The sequence below is a fragment of the Marmota monax genome, unplaced genomic scaffold, assembly GCF_021218885.2.
Source record: "Marmota monax isolate L192 unplaced genomic scaffold, Marmota_monax_Labrador192_F-V1.1 WCK01_AAM20220418_F8-fsc00003, whole genome shotgun sequence".
In the NCBI taxonomy this organism is placed as follows: domain Eukaryota; kingdom Metazoa; phylum Chordata; class Mammalia; order Rodentia; family Sciuridae; genus Marmota; species Marmota monax.
Window position 1 is genome coordinate 23,211,469 of NW_026694084.1, and position 21,738 is coordinate 23,233,206.

The window sequence follows — 21,738 nt, forward strand, 5'->3', positions numbered from 1 at the left end:
CTCAATAGTTAATCTAGTTTAAGTATATCTACTTCAACATCTTCCTCCAAACTCACTACTTCCCTTTTCCTTTTGCCCCCAACAGAACTATTTGCGTCTTGGTGAAAGTGATTCCTCCTGCACTCAGGCAGGTAAAGAGTGGACTGGTCCAGGGGAGGGGAAATCCCTGAGGTAGAGGTCTGGTGCTAACTCTGAGAGCACAGTGGGAGTGTTAGTCAGACAGGGTTGCTTAACAAATGCTGCAGATTGGGCGGCTTAAATAACGGAAACACATTCTTCATGATTCTGGAGGCTGGAAGTCCAAGGTTAAGGTATCAGCAAACTTCCTCCCCCCCCCCCCCCCCCCCTTGCCCCAGGCCTCTTTCCTTGGCTTATAAGATGGCCATCTTCCCAACTCTGTCCTCACTTGACATTTCTCCGTGTGCAAGCATTTTTGCTGTTTCTTCCTCTCCTTATGAGGATATAAAGATGCCAGTTAGATTGGATTACAGCCCTCCCTAATGGTCTCATTGAACTTTAACTATGTCTCTAAAGGCTCTATCCCCAAATGCACTCACCTTGGGGTTAGGAGTCAAACATGAATTCTGGGAGAACATAATTCAGTTCATAATAATGGAGGACAGTGGGGCCCTGGTGAACTGGAGACCAATGGCCCATCCTTCTAAAGAGGGCCCCCATGACTGGCCACAAGGAAGGAGGACCCAGCATGTTAGGTCTGACTTTTCAGTTCACACTTGGAATACAGATATTTAAGTGAAATATTTTACTTTAAAAAAAATGTTACCTAATTAACAAAATACATCTGTGGCTGGATGCCTTTCTGTGACTGGGGATTAAATAGGCAGTAACTCTAGATTTACAATGATGGCTTCTCCTTTTATCATTTTCTTCTCTTCTTTTGCCACCTCTAAGTACTATTTTGCTGGCCGAACTCAGAGAATATTTGAGTTGGACTCAAGTAGTAGCCTAGCCCCAGTGAGCCATAGGTCAGAGGTCATTCAGTTGTCAAGAGTCATCTCCAGAGTCCCTGAATTAAAGTGAGTCAAGTTTTAAGAAGTCAGCTGTTCTTCAACAGACTTATAAACTGTAATCAGTTCCACTTAGATGGAAACATATAGTTATATTTAAGGAATCAATAGCCTCAGTCAATTATTAAAGTAGGTTAATAGCTACTGAGTGTCCAAGGACTAATGCCATGTATGCAGTGATCCATACCCTGCCTTAATTATAATTGGTCTAGGTTCTAAAAGCACAGGGCACTGTCTAGATGAAGTATGCAATGACTCCCTAATGATGAAAAGTAAAGTGTATATACAGGGACAGTGAGAAAGAGCCAAGTGATTAAAAGAGAAAGAAAAAAATAGCTGACCAGAGAAAACGTACTTTCAAAGAATTTTAAGGATGAAAGTGTATCTGCTTAATTTTATCCCAGTTTAGTGGTCTTGGGCTAAGTCCCAGGGCTATAGGGTTTTCAAGTACTAGACATTCAACCAGCTAGGTTTTAGGGAGAACCATCTGGAATATCCAACAAGATATAGTTTGGCAGGCGTCTTAGGCAAGAATGTTTATTGTGATGTTGCAAAGTATGAGAGCAGGCAATTTAAAAAGAACTGAATGCCATGTAATAGGACCTATTAGAATAATGTGAAGTTTAGGACTATGAATTAATTGAGAGAATTGATGAGGGGAACCCTGGGAGACACTATGGTATAAGGTAAGGGCTTCATCAGCAGTAGGGGATGAGCCTTTTATATTTACTTTATTGATTGATTGATTGATTTTTTTGTTTGCTTGTTTCTTTGAACTGGGTCATAAAAAGAGAAGAAAATAACTTCCTTTACTTGATGCACAGAGAGGATCTCAGAAGAAAGATCCAATCTTGCAGTTGGGAGAAAAGGAGCTTCATATATTTTCCAGAAAATCAGAGGCAGAAACCAGATAGATTATTACAAAGTCACTGGGTACAAAGTACAAAACCTCACGTGTACCAAGACCTGACTGCAGGGTAAACACCACTAGACGTGAACATGAACAGCTCCAGAGGAATATCTCCCTTGTGGCAGAAAGAGTAATCCTTGCCAAATATTCCATCTGTTTCCCCATAATTCCCAGATTCCTTACAATTAGTTGGGACCATGTGACTCCTCCTGGTCACTGAAATGAAAGCAAAAAAAAAAAAAAAAGGCATATGTATCTCCCACCTGAAGGCAGTAAAATGTATGTACACCTGCCCTGATCCCTTTGTGGGGGTGCTGTGTGTGCTACCCAGTCTGCGATTAAGGAGACTGTCATTCCTCTGGCTGCTGGGAGAATTATTTGCTGAAAGGTCTCAGCTGAGTTGCTTCCAGGAGTTGTTCTCAGTAGAAGAAAACAACTACCCCAAAGTCATGCCCTCTGTCTGGAGTCAGTTCTGTCAAATGACTGGTTGAAGTTAAGATAAGAAAGACATAGGCCTCTTACCTTAAGGTGAAGCAACTGTGAAAAACTACCATGACCCCAGAACACCCTGTCAGTCTGGCCAAGACATTTGTTGTTAGCGCATCACAGTTCAACAATTCTCTGTGCAATTCATTCCGCTCTTTCCCTCGCAGATATCCCTTCTGAGTTCACTTCCCAATAACCTTCCTGCACACAAGCCTTTATCTCAATCTGTTTTCCAGGTAGCCTGATCTGAGACACTCTTCTTCCTGCTGTTTAGAAAGGTAAGTGTTCCAGACCTTGTAGATATGAAATGGCAGAGACCATTCATCTGGGTCAGTGAATGGAAAGAGACCATGCAGACCTGCAGTAGGCATCTGAACAAGTGAGAAATAATCCTTTACTGTGTGGAGACACTGAGATTTGGAGTACAACCTAATCTACCTGGACTAAATGCACCGAGTGTTGTTCATGCTGTTGGTCCTCCTGGGGAGCTGGTGCCAGCAGCACGGGTCTCGTCTTCAGGCCACTCTCAAAATGACTCCACTGGGCTTTGTCAGCCCCAAGATAAGAGCTCAGAGATTAAGTAAGAGACTCTTTATACACTCAGTTCTGTCCTAAAATTTAATGTGTTTTTGACTGTAGTTTTATCTGAGAATTACATAATGGATCTATTTAATAAATGAGACCACTTAAGGCCAATGGAGTGTAATAGGCCTCCATTTTTTTTTTCCTGTTCTATGCTGTGTTGTTTCCCCAGATCTATTGATGTGGGAGGACAAGAGAAGAAGAGGAGAGGATTAGAAAAATTGGCCTCCTTATGACTCATGCTTGTGGAGTCTGGCAGTGAGAGTTTTTTCCCTAAGTAATCTGCAAGGAGACCTCTGGAGCCCTATTTGGCAGATAGGAGGTTGTATAAGTTTTCTCTAAATTTCTTCATAGTACTGAACAGAGATCCCTGAGCAGTACAGGTGGGAATTTGTGATTTTTTTAATATCAAATTTGACTATGTATTACATAAGAGAAGAAATAGGAGATATATATAGTCTTATTAGAGTGTTAGACGGGGATGTATACTTCTCTTCTTTGCCCCACTAGGTAGCCCTAATCCCCTTTAACAGCCCTTTGCTCACACCTAGCTACATTCTCTAGAAATTCCATTTCTTCCCCTTTGGAAAGCATTACCTTTTGTAAGTAGAAGTTTTGGCTCCTTTGGTCCTTTGTTCCTCCTTTGTGTTTTTAAACCCCTGAATTTTAGACTTTTTGTAGGTGTGAATGCCCACAGTGGGCAGGTGGGAGGCTCAGGCCCCTAAGCAGATTCTTTGATGCCAGTGCAGTCTTCCTCTGAGAGGCTTATAAATGGCCTCCATGTGAAATGTTTAAAATCAAGCACTTTTTGCACAGGAATAATGATGAAGGCATCGTTCTCCTGTGAATACAACTTGAACTCCACTCCTTGTGAAATAATAGCCCTGGAATTAGGAAGCATTTGATTCCTTTCTGATGACATTGTGAAGTTTTTTTTTTTTTTTTAATTAGGCACAATGACTGTCAGCTATTGAAGTAAGTGCTCCCAACTGAAGTTGATTATTTTTTTATGCTCGATTTTTTCCTTTGATGAGATTTGGAGGAATTCATCATGTTTTAAGAACAGATATGCACATAACAGAGAAAGAGAAACAAATTTGGCTACCCAATCTTCATTTTCCCTTGGCTCTTTAATAAAGTGCAGGAAAAAAAAATTAAGTTCTGTTTACTGAGAAGCTGCAATATACCAAGGAGTTTATATATCTTCTATTATTAAATGGTCATGACGACCCTGTTTAAGGATGGGAAAACCCAAAGATTCATTAATTTTTTTTTAAAGATCACACTGTTATTACTAGTACTCAAAACAGCAAGGATTTAAACTTGGGACTCTGTCTCCTCGTATCCAACCCTTTTCATCATTATACCCATTAGTCTCTCTGTAATGAATTTCAAAATTATCGCAATTGCTCATCCTCTAGAAATTTCCTTGTTGATGTCTACTATAATTAGAATTCCAGGTTGTTTGTGAATGCTAAAATGTATCATTAGAGTTACTCAAATCTGAAGCAACCCACTCTAGAAGAATCTCTAGAATGTCATAAGACAGATGAATGTATATAGACAGTGGTTTGAGAGAAAAATGTGAACGTTCTACCCAGAAAGATATCAACATCATAATAACTTTCATTTATTAAGCTCTTATTATGTGACTGGGACTGTGCCAAGGAGTTCTGATGAATCATCTCATTTAATTCTCAAGACAACCCTAGCAGGCAAAAACTATTATCATTTCCATTTTATACATAGTAAACTAAGACTTGCAGCATTTAATTATCTTGTCCAAAGTCATACAGCTAATGAGTGATCTGGTGTAGTCTGATTATCTTCCATTAACCATAGAAACTTGTGTGGAATAACTGCACAAGGAGTTCAAAGGGAATTTAAAAGTTCTTATTGGATACACAAGAAAGAAAATGAAGGTATTTGTTGGACAAGTAAGAAGAACAAAGTAATTCCAGGAGAGTCCAAGTGTTTTGGATAACGGTAGATGGATAAATGGAGCAATCTGGAACTGCGCTCTCTTCCTTGCACAGGAATTGAATCAGATCATGGCTCTTCTGACAATGTGCACTATAATTCATGTCAAAAATTAGAAATTAAGTATAAGCAGATGCCCCATTTCATGAACAGAGATTTTTGTTGGATGGATGTGTCTGTTAAAGTTGACTCTTGACTGTGTGACAACCCAGGCCATCTCAGGATCTCCCTGGGAACTGGTCACTGAAATTGCCCAGCAAGGGTGGACCCTTAGCCCTGGTGAGAGAAGATGAAGGCTCCCCCTAATGCTCTACTGCACAACATATCCTAGTTCTTAAACAGAGGGTCAGGAGAGGAAATCAGGACTATACTACTTGTAATATTTGTGTCACTGCACTCCACTAATGGGTCTCAGCTTTAAAAGTTTAGGAATGCATAACTTGATCGCTTACAATGTGTTAGTCAACTATGGTTGAAATGACATTATATAAAAACCCATCTCAAAATATAACTGCCTTCCAACAATAAACTCCTTATTTCTAGCCCCAGCATCTGTGAATTGGGCTAAATTAGGCTGAACTTCAAGTTGTAGATTTGGGTCTAGATTGGCTCCATGGTCCAGAAGCCACCCGAGCATATACTTCCCAATGGAGAAAGGAGGTAGAAGCACAACCAGGACAAGTTAAATGATGCAAACTCACTTTAAATTCCTATTTATGTCACATCTGGTACCATTGTGTTGGCCAAGGCGAGTCACAAGACCAAGTTTAGAGTCCAACAGTTGGAAAATATACTACCTACCATGAAGGCATGGAAACATTGTGAGAACTTGGAAACCATCTAGTTAAATCTAACATTTAAAAGATGGGTTGGGGAGAAAATAAATTATCAAGATGAGTGCTGAGAGATGTAATTGAAATCTACCTTGGATATAAGTCAGTTGTTCCTACCAACTTTATTTTTTTCTTTACTACTAGCTGGTGTGTACATAGAAGTTTCACAGGCAGTGTGACCCTCAGAGTCAGTATTTAACTTGACAGTATTCGCACCTATTGGAAAATCTATTCCAATATAGAAACATTGAGTTATAATGGAATTTCTCAGAAGTGCAGTCCATCCAGGGATTAGATAAGAAGGAGAAAAGCATGTAATTGGGCATTTATCCTTGTCCAAAATCTAGGAAGCTGTGTTGTGCTGACTCAAATAGGGAGTAAGCAGTAATAATTCACATTAGGAAGAAATGAGAGCCATTTTGTAGAGAGTCAGAAAATTGAAACTCAAGGATGAGTTAAAATAAAAAACAGATGGTAGTCAGCAATAGCATTTGCAAGTGTGGACACTGGTGACCACAAAGGTATACTAGGAAAGCACATTTTCTGTCTTGGGAGATGTTTTTTTCTTCCTTAACCTTCATTTGGGGTGTCTCAACATCTTTTATTTGTTGGGTCATTCTTCCCTCTTTCTATTCTGTCCAAGCAACTCCAGCTAAACCTGCACCTCCTCATACTACCTTCAAGTTGGTTTTATTTTTTCTAATCTCTATTTTCTCTGGATTATTCCCACATCTTATTCATCCTGGTATATTTGATATTCTTCATTGAATTTCTGAAACTGTGATCATGGAATATTTTCATTCAGGGACTACTGACCTAACTCATTATATGACATACTTTGTGATTAATGTTTAATGATACTTTTCTCTGGCTCAATGTCAACTGCAGTTTCTCAGAGTAAATAGCTCATCTTCCCACATTTCTTTGGGACACTCTATTCCTCCTTTTTATTGTCTCCTAGTTGTAGTTTTAAAAAATGTTTTCTGTGTGTTTTAGTCTTACTTAAAATTTATTAAATTATAACTTATATAACTTCTATTTTCTGTTTCTTCCTGCGTACTTAACTCATCCTGATGGGAAAGTGGGGAGAGAGAATTGGGAAGTGGGGGGAGAAAGCGGGGGGAGGGAGGGAGAGAGAGAGTGGTGAAAAAAGTTAATGTGTAGACATGTAGAATGGGAAAGAAAGGGAGGAAGAACAGATAAAGGATGGTTGTATGGAAGGAGGGAGAGAGGAGGGGAAGAGGAAAGGAGGGAGAGAGAGAATGAATGGTGGAAGAAAGAGAAATAAACAGAGAATGTATAAGGCAGAGAGGTAGAAAGTCAAGAAAAACTTAGGTATGTGAGAGAAATTGTGTGTGTAAGAGAAATTGCATAGCAGGCCCTGACTACATAGGCCCTTGGTATCTAAAAGATTCACTGTAAAGACCCCTAGACCCCTTGATTGTCATGTGTGAAACATATAATCGGAAGGGAAATTGTAAGGGGAACAGAAAAAATGAGCCCAGAAATTGGAAGAAATTCTGAAAAATTCACAAATTTTGTGAGCATTGGACATGACATAGGTACCCCAGTTAGTTTTTTCTCCCTTATTCCTACAATCCAGTATCGTTAACATCTCTTAAGTTACAACAGTCCAATCATGAATATTTATGACTCAAATATCTGCTAAGAGCTGCCACTCAGTAAATATTCCATCACTGCCACTCAAGTGCCAACAGTGAAAAGCATTCAACTCTCGTATCTATAAACTAGATTTGCCAGTTACAGCTGCCACATCACAAGAAGCTCATAAACTCAGATGTCTAAGGCATATTTTGTTTTCCTGTCTGCTATCTACTGAAAAGATAATATAGATATTCGCTTAATAAACTTCAGAATGCTTCCACTATCTTCAGGCAAACCACTCCTTTTTCTAGATGCCCAGTGTGCCTGTAGACCCTACAAATGATTTCACAGGTGGTGGTAGGTCCTGTCCAGGAGTCTGGATGTTGGAAGCAGAGCTCACGTTTGTCTTGCCGTAGTAGGTGGGTTCCAGCCACTTCGCCCAGCATGGAAGGCAACAGATGGATGGATCAGATGCCATCCCAGGTAGTGACTGAGCAGCCTCTCTCCAGGGAGCCATTGGTCTTGCTCCCAAATTCACTGAACATCAACATATTCTTATTTTATTAGTCCTCACCATGTATTTCACCTTATTGCTCTCTTCCTCCAGTTTCTTCCTTGGCTTCTGGGACATGAGTAGACGTCTGTTTCCTTTTTATATTTCTTCATGTTCTCTCAGATTTTCATCCATTCCACTGCATTTGTGGTGTTACTCCATCTTCACTTTACAATATCTGCAGGTGAGTTTCTTCTAATTTTCTGGCATTAACATATATGGAACTACAGCATCTTTATAATTTTCTAGCACAAAATTTCACAGATCACAACTTATGTAATCAATTGACTCATTGGATATCTCAGTGTGGATTTCCCTTAGCAATCTTGCTACCACGTTCCTAACTGAATTTTCCTTCTCTTGTTTCCTCAAGAATGATCCTTCTGTTTGTGATGATGATGCGGTAGATTCTTATATCAGCAAATGTTGCTATTATTGATTAGTTGCCTAGACCTGAATCTGACTCCTATTTGCTTCACATCCTATTACCCCAGCAGCCAGAAATCCTTATATCTCTTCTCTTTAAGTGTCCCTCAAAACATTTTCCCTTCTTTCCATTCTCACCACAGCTTCCATAGGAGGCCATTATTTCTGATAAGAATCCGGAGTACAGCAAGGTCCAACCAGCATCTACTTACTAGCTTTCTGTATTCCATACTCGACTCTGAAGCCAGAATGAGCTTCCTGCTCAATCAGATCACTTCTCCTTCCTCCTTCCAACCTTTCAAGGGCTGTACATTTCCCTTTATGTAAGGGCCAGTCCCTCTGGTGAGATGTATGCACCTCTACTCTGCCTCACTCCTGCTCACTTCTTGGGGCACATCTTTCACCTCTCTTTTTCTGAACCCACAGGCTGGCCATGCTTCTCTCTCTCTCTCTCTCTCTTCTGGACATGTCTTGTTTCTTTTTGCACTTGGGATTTTGCTCTTGTTCCTTCTGCATGGAATAATCTTGATAACTCCCAATAAACATTTTATGACTAAATTTATCAATTAACACCTCTAAGTAGTCTTGTCCTCATTTCTTCATTCATTCACACACTTGCTAAATATTTATTAAGGACCCACACCATGCTAGGAGCTTGTCTTGGTCAGTCTGGGATGCTATAACAACTAACTTAGATTGGGTAGCTTTTTAAACAACTCAATCTCTGACAGTTATGGTGGCAAAAAAGTCCTAGCTCAAAGCACTGGCATACTGTGTCTGGTGAGGTCTCACTTTCTGATTCATAGATGGTCATCTTTTTGCTGCATCTTTACAGGATGGAGAGGTCAGAAAGCTCCTGGGGTCTCTTTATAATGACACTAATCCCATTCTCTAGGGCCTCTCCAGGGGGTGTGCGTGGAGTGCTGGTGGAGTTCGGGCAATAAAGCTTCCTTTTTGACAAGTGCTTTGTGGCGGCTCGGTGATTTGTGCCCAGCCAGACTGCGGCAGGGCCTGCTCTCATAATCTAATCACACCCCAAACTCTACCTTCTAATTCCATCGATCACATTCAGAGTTAGGATTTCAATATATGAATTTAGTGATACACAAATAATCTTTTTAATAGTAGAGATACCATACTAAATGTCTGAGCACTGTGTTTGGTGGTGGCCCCTAAGATGTCTCATAGCACCCAAACTTAACTGTATATACTTGTCATGTTGTATTGTATTTGCCCTTTATCTAAATGTTCCCTCTGCGTTGAGTACTCTCCAGAAAAAAACTAATTTCTTTCTTATTTGTTATTTTTGTTGCAACACCAAGCTTAGTGCCAAGTAGCTTCTGAAAATATTTCTGCACTGAATGTGAATAGACCATTTCTTCTTCACTCCTAGAACACAGAAACAGGTAGTAGAATATGTTCACAATTAATATGAAAATGTATTTTTTTTCTTTTTCTTTTCTATTTTTTCAATGAGGCTGTTAGGGGCCTGTTCATCTCAGCAGGAGCCTTAACACCTGCCCCTGAGATAAACCGTGGCAATTCTTCCAGCTCCTCTTGGTGTGACTTCTCTAGCATTTAAGTGTCCAAGACACAGAAAGCCAAAGCCCTCTTAATATACCCCATGTCTTATTGTAGTTGATCTTGAAAGAGGCATGGCCAAAGCCAACTTCAGGGCGAGGGCATGAGTAACTGTGCCCATCAACAATATGGTCTCCTGCACAGAATTTCTCTTATACTTTTCAGAAGCCTTTTATTTGATTTTGCTAAATATCCTGGTTCCCAGAGGAAAAGCCTGATTCACAGCCAGATTTCAGTTTCTATCCTGTCTCCTCGGCTGATCTTGGCATTGTACCAGCAAGCATATGGTAAAACTCAATAAATATTTGTGTATTGAATTATCTTGGTGGTAAGGGAAAGGAACCCTGCAGAGCCACACAAAGCCACATGGGTCAGGAGCTTTGTTCATCTTTAATCGGTTTAGAACTCTTGGGACTAGAAATAGGGTGGATACACACTGGCTAAAAAAAAAATCACCTGTTTCACTTCTGTGTTTCTCTCATTGTCTTTTTTCCTCTCTACCACTCACCACACAGACAAATCTTATAAGTTAATAACATGAAGGTATTTCTATGTGCTATGTGAGACAGTTCAGTTGACTTAGACTTTGGTGGCAGTTTCGGGTGGTTCAGGTGCTCACACACTGTGTGCTGAAGAGTGTGAGTGAATGCAGGCAGGGTTCTCACCATGATTCTCAGACAAGCTATGGTGTTCAAAGAAACATGAAAGAGGAAGGAATCCCACCATGTCTTTTCCTCATTTACTGTCCTGTATTAGTCAATTGCTTATGGTGAAAATGGTGACATGGAAAGATTGAAGAAGAGAGGGTAATTCTTTTTTTTTTTGTGTGTGTGTGGTGCTGGGGATTGAACCTGGGGCCTTGTGCATATGAGGTAAGCATTCTACCAACAGAGCTATATCCCCAGCCCATCTGTTTTTTTTTTTTAATTTTCAGTTTCCTTACACATCCTTCATCACCAGTGAGCTGAGGGGAAATGGAATTGCAACAAGAAGTGAAATAAAACATTGAGCTAGTTTGGGGGCAGTGTTTTTATTAGTGTAGTAAGACTGGAATACTTGTATGAGTTATGAAAGAAGAATTGGGTGATTTCAGTGATTCCTCCGATGAGCTAACTGCTCTTTTATTTGCATTTAACTGTCATTGCATGATTTAAATAGTAAAAGTCATGCTAATAATTTCACTGTTTATTTTTCTTTACTTAGAAGACACTGAACAGCAAATTAAAATACACAATGAATGATAAGGTGAGACTGAAGACATGGAAGGAAGAGAGAGCTTTATATCTCTAGATTTTAACTTGCCCCCTTTTTCTTGGTCTTTTAAACAAGAAGTCCCATTTTCATTTTGCTGTGGATCCAGAAAATTATGTAGTGGGCCCTCACTGCCAGATTGAGGTTGTGAACACTCATTCATTTGATGAATACAAACTTGGTACTCATTAGCACTCAGGTCTAAGGAGATAGGTTAGATAAAGAAGGAAAGATGCAATTACAGTGTAGAAAATATGAAGCTGAACTTGGAGAGGGGCCCTTAAGGTGATATTCTGGTATCTGGGAGGCCCAGAGGTAGGGCTTCCATGGACACTGCCCAAGCATGGCTTCAGTATAACATCTCCAGCATTGAAGTGCATACTCTTTGCTTGGGACTGGGAGGAGAGACAACTTACTGGAACAATCCGCATTTTTCACAAGCTTTGTGGCTTATTCTGGGTTCTTCTCTGCTCTTAGTATTGCTTATATTCCCCTGTGTTAGCTAGAAGAGTTAGCAGCAAGGTTTTGTCCCTTCTAGTTCCTTCTAATCTATCCTTTCCAGAGGCCAATAGAATCAAGCCCTAACAACAAGGGTCTTTAAAAAGACAGAGCTCTGCTACCTTGAGCTTGTAGACACATTTATCTTTCCAGTGCCTTCCAGTTGGTCATGAGGTAAGGCACTCTCACAGCCCAGGTATCCTCCTTCTCTTTGAATGACAATAGCTCATGACAACCGTCTGTAACTCCTCTTAGACTATGACTTGACTGGAACTTCAGCAGTTTATTTAAAAGCAAAATCCAGGGAGTTGAGATGGGGTTTGAAGCTTCAACCAAAAAGACAAATGCTCCTGGTTCTTGTCAGCTCTTTCTCTTCCCTTCTTCTCAGTGGTCTCTACCTGCCAAAGTAGCTGCATCACATAAAGGAACTTGTATCCTATTGGCTTATATACTTTTGAGGTTTGGTCATTGCTGGTGGTGGTGGGGGGAGTCTATTTTTTATTTGTTCAACTGTTCTCCCATTAAAAATAATGGTGAGTAACACTAGGAACTAAAACTTGAGGACTGTATTTTTTTATTAGAAAAATGTTTTTATTTTTTCTGAAAATGGCACTTGTATGGCATACACTTGTTATTCATTCTGCCCTCCTCATCTCCCAAACCCTGTTAATCACAAAGTGAATTAAACAAAAAGCAACAAGAACCTTGTACAAATGCCATTCCTTGGGATAGTGAGATGATCAAAGCTGCTCAATAAGGCTTTTATAAAACCCGTGACCTCATTCATTCATTCAGTCACATATGCAGTATTTGCTGGGGGTCCTCGACTTGCTAGGCAGGAAGGAGGGTACTTGATGTGAAGTTGCAGCAGGTTTGGTTTCATGGAGCTCCAGCTCAGAGTCTAGTGGGAGATGCACAGTTTTTCAACTGACCATAAACTCATACATTTGCAACCCAAGCTTGTTCCTATGAGGTAAATGTCTAAAACAAAACAAAACAAAACAAACAAACAAACAAAAAAAACACCCTGTATGTATCATCAAAAGAACAGGAAGTTGGACACAGTTTGAAAAAGAGTTTGGGGACATCTTTTTCCTGAGTCTGCTGAGCTGAAGTGCTGAGCTGTTGTAGAGGGAGCAAGTGCTCCTGTTGTCACGTTTTATTGCTGGTGTTCTTGGCCTCACTCTTTCATTAGCTCCTTCATGCCAGTTCCTGTAGGCAGAGTGGTGGCCCCGGAATCTGAACAGGAGAAAGGGCTGTCTTGTTGCTATAGTCTCTCTTTTGCACTGTTGGGTTGGGCTTTTCCTCTCTGGGGGTGTGACTGAGGAGCGCTCACCTGCCCTGCAGCAGTGCAAGATTTGGGAGAGGCGTCGGTGCCGTCATCCATGTGTGTGACAGACATTACAATTCAACAGAGGTCTGTGTTCTTGTTGCACTTAGACAAATGAGTCTTACAGAATGTCTAGGTTGCTTCTAAATGGTTGGTATCTTGCCATCCCATCTTTCACATTTCTGCCTTGCTTGGTAAGTGGAACACAATTGGTTCCATCCCAGATTATATACATTTAAAATGATATAATATATAGGTTTGGGGCAAATGAATGCTTCTGATGCTTTGGTGCTGACCCTGATTTAAGATTTTTACTTTTAAATTAAGGAAGTTTCTTCTCCCAGATTTGCAAATCAGGCTAATCCACAATTCTGACTTTCTTGGAGCTCATTCACAAATAAGTTACTAAATGAATAGTGTCAAGTATTTGGCACCTGCTTGGTAAAGAAATAACAACTACCATTTGGAACCCTCTTCACTATTGTAGCATTATTATAAAAGAAAGGTCATCACTGTCAGGAAGCCTAGTGGGGACCATGGGTGGAAAGGCTGTGCAAGATGAGGGAGGGGTACATTGCGCTGTGAGTACTGTCAGGTGTTTCTGAGGATTATTTCAACTCCATATTCCACTTGTCCTTGAAGCTTGTAGTTCTCTTACCTCATTCTCATACACAAACGCACAGAGTCCTGAGTCATCTGTCCCTCTTTGCTTTATTAGTGCCTTTGGGAGCTGGAGATGCTGAGAAGTCTGATGGCTCCTGTCTCTTGGGAGCTCATATGGTAATGAGGAAGCAGAGAAGTTAAAAAAAAAATGAACAGAGTCAACCCCACACTTCCCTTCATGGATTCTCAGTCTACAAAAGGAAGAAAACTATTAAATAATACTTAATAATAAAAGTATTAAATTTAAAAATTATATAATATTGATGAAGCTAAGTAAAAGGGAAGAAGAGAGGGAAAAATATGGAGATCTAATTTAAAATTAGGGAATCTGGTCCACAATGACCTCTCTGGAAAAGGATTTAAGTTGAGAATGGCCTAATCTTTGTGTAAACATGCTTTGTGGGAAGAGTTTTTCCTCCAGATATTTCAATAATTTTATCAAACATAAGGCTATGAATATGCTTGCTGATCAATCAGGATAACTCAAAGACCCATGTTACAGTTTAAATATGAGCTGTCCCCACAAAAATCTCATGTGTTAGACAACTAAAGAATTTTCAGAAATGAAAAGATTAGATTTTGAGAGTTCTAGCCTAACCAGAGAGTTGTAACCTAATCTGGGCAGTAAGTAGGACTAACCGTAGGTGTAAGGTGTAGTTGGAGGAAGTAGGTCACTAGGGATACGCCTTTGGTGTTTGTACTTTGTCCTTGGTGAGTGGAGCTCTGTCTGCTTCCTGACTCTTGTGTCCTGAGATGCTTTCCTCTGTTTGCCCTTCCATAGATGTTCTGCCTCATCTGTAGCCCAGAGCTATGGAGTTGGCCAACAATGGGCTGAACCTCTGAAACTGTGAGCCCCAGGTACACTTTACCTCCCCTAGTTCTTGTCAGGTATTTTGGTCACAGTGATGCAAAACTGATAAGATGACCCACTCCCTTTGTCCAGCTATTGTGGAAAAGTGGGAATGTTGAAACACTCCACTCAAAACCTCTGATATAGTATCACCTGTCCTACTTTAACCAGACGGTCCAGAGAGAGTGTGACTTCCTCCTCTCTGCAAATGTGTGTCAGGGATAGACTGCTGCCAGATATACTACAGGAATGTTAAATGCTCAATAACATTCTTTGAGAAGAGTTAATGGCATATAATAACCAAAAAAGAAACAGAGTGGCTATGTATTTGATATATAATTTTGATTTTATGTCCCAACTTCTGTTGGGATCCACATATATCTCCGATTGCTGAAGGCCTTATGGTCACCTCTAAGTCCCAATGCTTGGATATAATAGATGTTCAATTACGGCTCATCTCTTTTAATTCTGCTTTATTTTCATTTCCACACATTTCTCTTCCTAGCTACAAATGATTAGAGATCTGGTGAGTGGCAAGGAACCTATAGAGGCATCCAGCCCAAGGGGTTATGAATTGTGTTTTGAGTCTTCTCAGGGATCCATGGAGGACTATCAGGGGGATGAGTAGATAGATGGATTGAGTAATCCTCAACTGCAAAGCCCAGTGGTGCCATTTTTGTACAATAAATTCATCTGAGGGTACATATAAATGTTTTTTTTTAAATGTCCCCTGATAATTATGTTTAAATATCACAAAGAGTTCTCTTTGTTTTCTGGAAGAACAAGCTGATCACCAGAGAGTATTGTTGGGCTCAGGGCTGCATGGAATGCAGAGTCACACCTCTGTGTAGGTCTCTAGGCTCACAGTCCAACACCCTTGGAGCTCTGTTCTCAAAATGTTCTGCCTCTGGCTTTCACTTCTCCTCAGGGTAAGCTACCTTGCTAGTGAAATTTCGCCCTGGGAACATCACGGTTAAGAATTTCTGATTCTATTCATTTAGGATTAGATGCTCACAGTTGGCTGGATTCCCTAAAACACTGTGCTGAACACAGAAATAATTGAGAAATGCTTCCAGACATAAAATGACAGAAAGTATGGGCCAAGTTGAAGTTGAGATTCAGCTCAGAAAAAGTGCAGCACACAACCTGGGGAGAGGATATCTACAACAGACACTAAGTGGGTGAGACAAATCCTGGAAAGCTCCCTGCAAGACTGGTAGGGGAGGAGTGGGCAGAAAAGCAGATTTGATTTTGTAATGGTATCTAGTAACAGAAAATAAACAGACTGCTTGGGATGGGGCACAAAAATTATGGAGTCACAGCATGCGGAGAAGATTGTCCTTCTGTTCTTTGGTAATACTGTTTTTAGAGAAAAACCTATTCCATTTTGTAGCTCAGCAGCAGAAGGATAGAGATGAATTGAAGGAGGCTCCGAGCAGAGGAATGAATGAGATAGATAATTGGCTTCTGGGGGAAGAGGTGATAACGGATAATACTGTTGAGGGACTCTCATAATAGTTTCCCATTACAATGCTAGAAACCAGAGACACCAAGTGGGGAGTGAAATTACTTGGGTGCACAGAGATTTAGTGGGAAATGATTGCATATGGTTAAGGATATCAGAAAATACATAAAACTGGAGGGAAACTTCTAGCAGAGAATCAATTTATCAGCAAATTGAGTCACAATGCTAGAAGCAGGAGCAACTTAATATAAAGTATAAGATATGTATCTTTTCTCATAAACTTTCAGCTATGGAATGCTTACAGCCAAATACCAACCCTTATTCTTGAACAATCTTTGTTCTCTCCTGATGGTCTTTGCCCCCACAGTTTCTTTTGTCTAGATTAGTCATTATCTATCTCTCCTCCCTCCCACCCAGTATCTTTGAATGGCTGGCTTCATATTATTCAGGTCTCCTGTTTTCCCTACAATGTCACCTCCCCCTGTTTCAAAATGAGGCTTTGATTTTATTTATTGAGTTTTAGAGGTCTTGCTAAGGAAGTTGGTGCCTCTGCCAATATGTTGGAGTTTTAACCCCACATTTTCTTCTAGCAGTTGCAAAGTTTCTGGTCTAATTCCTAGTCAATGGGTGGGATGACATCAAATTAAAAAGCTTCTGCACAACAAAGGAAACAATTAAGATAGTGAAGAGAGAGCCTATAGAATGGGAGAGAATCTTTGCCAGCTACACCTCCAACAGTGGATTAATATCCAGAATATATAAAGAACTCAAAAAACCTTATCCCAATAAAACAAATGACCCAAATAATAATGGGCAGAAGACCCTAAATAGTCATTCCCCCAAGAAGAAATACAAATGGCCAACAAATATACAAAAAAATGTTCCACATCTCTAGCTATCAGGGAAATGCAAATCAAAGCTACTTTGAGATTTTATCTCATTCTAATTAGAATAGCAATCATCAAGAATCCAAATAATAAATGCTGGAGAAGACATGATGAGTAAAAATGTAGATCGTGTATTGTTGGTGGGATGGCAAATTAGTACAACCACTTTGGAAAGCAGCATGGAGATTCCTCAAAAGACTAGAAATGGAACCACCCAGCTACCCCACTCTTGGTACTTACCCAAGAACTAAAATCAGTGTACTATAGAAATACAGGCACATCGGTGTTTATAGCTGTGCATTCACAATTGAAACGTTATGAACCAGCCCAGGTGCCTGTGAACAGATGAAATGGATAAAGAAAATGTGACACATACACACAATGAGGTTTTATGCAGTCATAAAGAGGAATAAAATTATGGCATTTTCTGGCAAATGGATGGAACTAGAGAACATCATGCCAAGTGAAATAAGACTCAGAAATTTAAGGGTTGGATGTTTTCTCTCATAATGTAGAAGCTATAGCAAAATGACGGGAAAGGGAGGGAGGGAGGGAGGGAGGAATTCCATAAAAATAGAAAAGAGATCAGTAGAGTAGAGGAAAGGGAACAGGAGGAGGGGAAAGGGAGAAAAAAGGAAGTACTGGGAATTGAAATGGAGCAAATTATAATCCATAAATATATGATTATGTTAAAATGAACCACACTATTATGTATACCTATAATTCACTAGTAAAAATATTTTTAAAAATTCTGAAACAAATAAGGCATTTGAATGCTTAGTAATTTGACAAATCACACCATGTCTTGCTGTAGAATCCAAACCCCCAGTATCTAAACTGCTTTACTCAATAAGAAATAGACCTTTCAATTAAAGAAAATATAGTTTACTTGATATCAGGGGGAGAAGTAATAACTTCCCATTTTAAGTCTAGGAAAAGTCAAACAAGATGTAAGAGAAGACCTGGTAACCACAGTGATTATTTGGACTATCTTAAAGAAGGCTTCATGATGAAAATAGATGGAAACTCATAAGAGAATGTAAGATAGACAGACTTTGTATAAACTTCGCAAAATAATTGTAAACAGTTATCATCACTTTTTTCCAGCTTTTGTTTTATTTTTTATTTGTTCTTTTTAGATATACATGACAGTAGAGTATTTTGACATACATACACATGGAGTATAACTTATTCTAATTAGGATCCCATTCTTGATGTGGATTTCCACTGATGGTGTATTCATATGTGAACATAGGAAAGTCATGTCATATTCATTCTGTCTTTCCTATTCCCTTTCCCTCCTTCTCCTTCATTCCGCTTTGTCTAATCCAGTGAACTTCTCTATTCTTCTCCTCCCCACTCGTGTTGTGTGTTAGCATCCACATATTAAAGAGAACATTTGATCTTGTTTTTTTTTTTTTTTTTTTAGGTTGGCTTATTTCACTTAGTATGATAGTCTCCAGTCCCATCCACTTATCAACAAATGCCATAATTTCATTATTCTATAGGGATAAGTAATATTACATTGTGTATATACATCACATTTTCTTTATCCATTTATCTGTTGAAGGGCACTAGAAAACTTTTAGAACTCATAAATGAATTCAGCAAAGTAGCAGGATATAAAATCAACACCCATAAATCAATTGCATTTCTATACGCCAATGATCAATCAGCTGAAAGAGAAATTAGGAAAACTATCCCATTCACAACAGTCTCAAAAAAAAATAGTTGAGAATCAATTTAGCTAAAGATGCTAAAGATTTCTATGATGAAAACTTTAGAACACTATAGAAAGAAATTGAAGAAGACCTTAGAAGATGGAAAGGTCCCATGTTCTTGGATAGGCAGAAATAATATTATCAAAATGGCCATACTACCAAAAGTCCTATATATATTGAATGCAATTCCTATTAAAATCCCAATGATATTTTTCATAGAAATAGTAAAAGCAGTCCTAAAATTCATTTGGAAGGATAAAAGGATCAGAATAGCCAAAGCAATTCTTAGTGAGAAAAGTGATGCAGGAGGCATCACAAAACCAGACCTTAAATTATACTACAAAACTGTAATAACAACAGCCACAAAAAAGCATGGCATTCACATCAAAATAGACATAAAGACCAATAGTAGACCTTAAATTACAATACATTGCTATACTAACAAACAAAAGCATGGTATTCATACCAAAACAGATATGAAGATAAATGGAATTGAATAGAAAACATAGAGGAAAAACCCACATAAATACAGGTATCTCATTCTAAACAAAGGCACTATAAACATACATTGGAAAAAAGATAGCCTCATCAACAAATGGTGCTGGGAAAACTGGAAATCCATATGTAGCAGAACGAAATTTAATTATCATCAATCTTATGAGTGATGAATCTTACTTACCAACTAAAGCTCCTATTAATAAACTAATAAATCAGAATACTGTTATCATCAAAGGATATTATTTTTATTATTTAGTTTGGAACCAACATTGAACTAAGTGCTTTCATGCTTAGTCTCATCTAATCTTATTTATTTATTTATTTACTTTTATTTTTTTTATCTCATCTAATCTTAACTGCAACCTTGTACTGTTTTTATATGTCCATTTTATAGATGAGGGGACTGTGGTTTGGAGAGATTGAATGACTTCCTGAAGGTCACACTCTTAGTAAATAATGGAAACAAGATATGATTTGGTCAATATAAAGGCAATATACTCATCAGTAAAACCCTACAGGCTTTCAGTGCATATTGGCGATCATTTTGCAAGAATATAAAATAATTATTATTTATTATTTGCTTACTCTGTCTGAGCTATTCTACTATAGATTTTTATGTATTTATGGGATTCTTTATGTAGACATTATCTATACTTGCATAGTTTTAGTGGATGGGTATTGTCACCAGTTAATAGATAAGGAATTAAAGGATGTAGGCTGAGTGTCTTGAGAGGTCTCTCAGTGGGAAAGATACAGGTGAATTGTGCTCTTTCAATTGTCTCTCCTTCCCTCATAAAAAATATTTTTAGCATCTTTCTGCAGGTGGAGGGAGTCCAGATCTTATTCTCTAAGCACATTCTAACTTTCTTCCCCAACTCCTCTTTGAAGCTTTCAGTCCTCAACATAGAAATGCCCTCACTCTAGAGTTTCATGCTTTCCCCCCACTGTCCCACCAGGCAGGCAATGGGACGTTTATCTGTACTGGAAGCAAGAAGCTGTTTTGGGCACTGGGGGCACTTGGGGATACTCTATGGTGAGCAGATAAGTGGGTCCTGAAATAGTGTTGCTTCTGTTCTTATAATTGTGAAGTCCATTTCTTCTGCTTTAGAATTTAGTCAAATCTCTAAAATCTAAAACAGCTCATGCCTTTTCATGGTAGATGCTCACTATCAAGATTTGTATAAGGAATGATTGAAGAAACCTAACCCAGATTAGGCTTGTTTTTCTATTTCTCTAGATGGAGTAATTTAGGTAATTTCATTAAATTGTTACAGGTGCCATTTTACAGTCTTCTAATGCATCAATAATAACTGTCTTCTGAGCCCCTCTTAATAGCTATTATGTTATTTTGTGTAATTTCCCAGAATGAGGCTAATCCTTTATGTATATCAAAAAACTGAAAGAGTGGATAAATCAAAGAGTGCATAGAAGAATGGTGAATGAAAGATAAGTATTGATGTAAGTTCTTGAATATTAGACTTTAAATAAACTCTCCTTTAAATTAAAAGATATTATTTTAACCTCCTTCCCTACCTTCAAACCCATATGCCTATAGGACAGAAAGATATGAAAAAATGTGTGCTTACTTTGGTGGACACTTCGAGTAAAGGGTATACATCTTTCTAGAGCATCATAATTGAATTTGATCTCACAGACCAAAATATGATCCACGAATAAGGGGTTCAGTGGAGAAATAATTTGGGGTTCTTGCACACAATATCTCCCTCTGAGAGCATCTCAGTGTACATTAATACAAATTTAAGTCCAAAAGAAAAGACAAGAAAGCCATTCAACTCAAAATTATCTCAGGTATATTTACAAAATTCCCATTACCAGCCATTGAGCACACTTAGGAAAAATGCAATTTTAGAGTGATAGATTTTGAAAAAAACATTTCCCTTTATTTGGATATATGCTATCTGTGAACACAGGCTTGCTATATTGTGTTCTACCTAGATACTACGTCATGGTTGAGTTGTGGGATTTCAGACTGGATCCCAATTTAAGATTAAATCATTAAGATAAAAAAAAAATTCTTCTAACTTTTGTAGTCATATACCTGTCTCCAAAGGATTCATGCAAACCCCTTCAGCCTGTGTCTCTTGTTGACTCTGTTTTCCTATCCCATGGTATGAAATGATTTTTAATTTTAATTCATTTGTCTTAAATATATCTGTTTGTGTCTAAGGAGCATTTTTTAAAATAAAATAAATGAGTTGCCTAAATAATCTATCATTATTTAAATTTTCATTATAGAATACATTTATTTCTTTTTATTGATTTTTTTTGCCTTATAAAAAAGATGGATTATTAGACTTTTATTTAGCCCTTTCCCTTTCACCACCCGGGTAACTTTAGGTGCTATATTAGTTTTCCAGATCTACTATAGAAGATCAGTACAAATAGGGTGGCTTAAAGTAACAGAAACTTATTTTGTCACAGTTCTGGAGTTTAGAAGTCTGAAGTCCAGCTGTTAGCAGAACCACGCTCCAGCTGAAAACTGAAGAATCCTTCCTTGCTCCTTCCAGCTTTTGATGGCTACTGGCTTCCTTGCATTCCTTTGTCTGTGGCAACCTCTTTCCTATTTCACC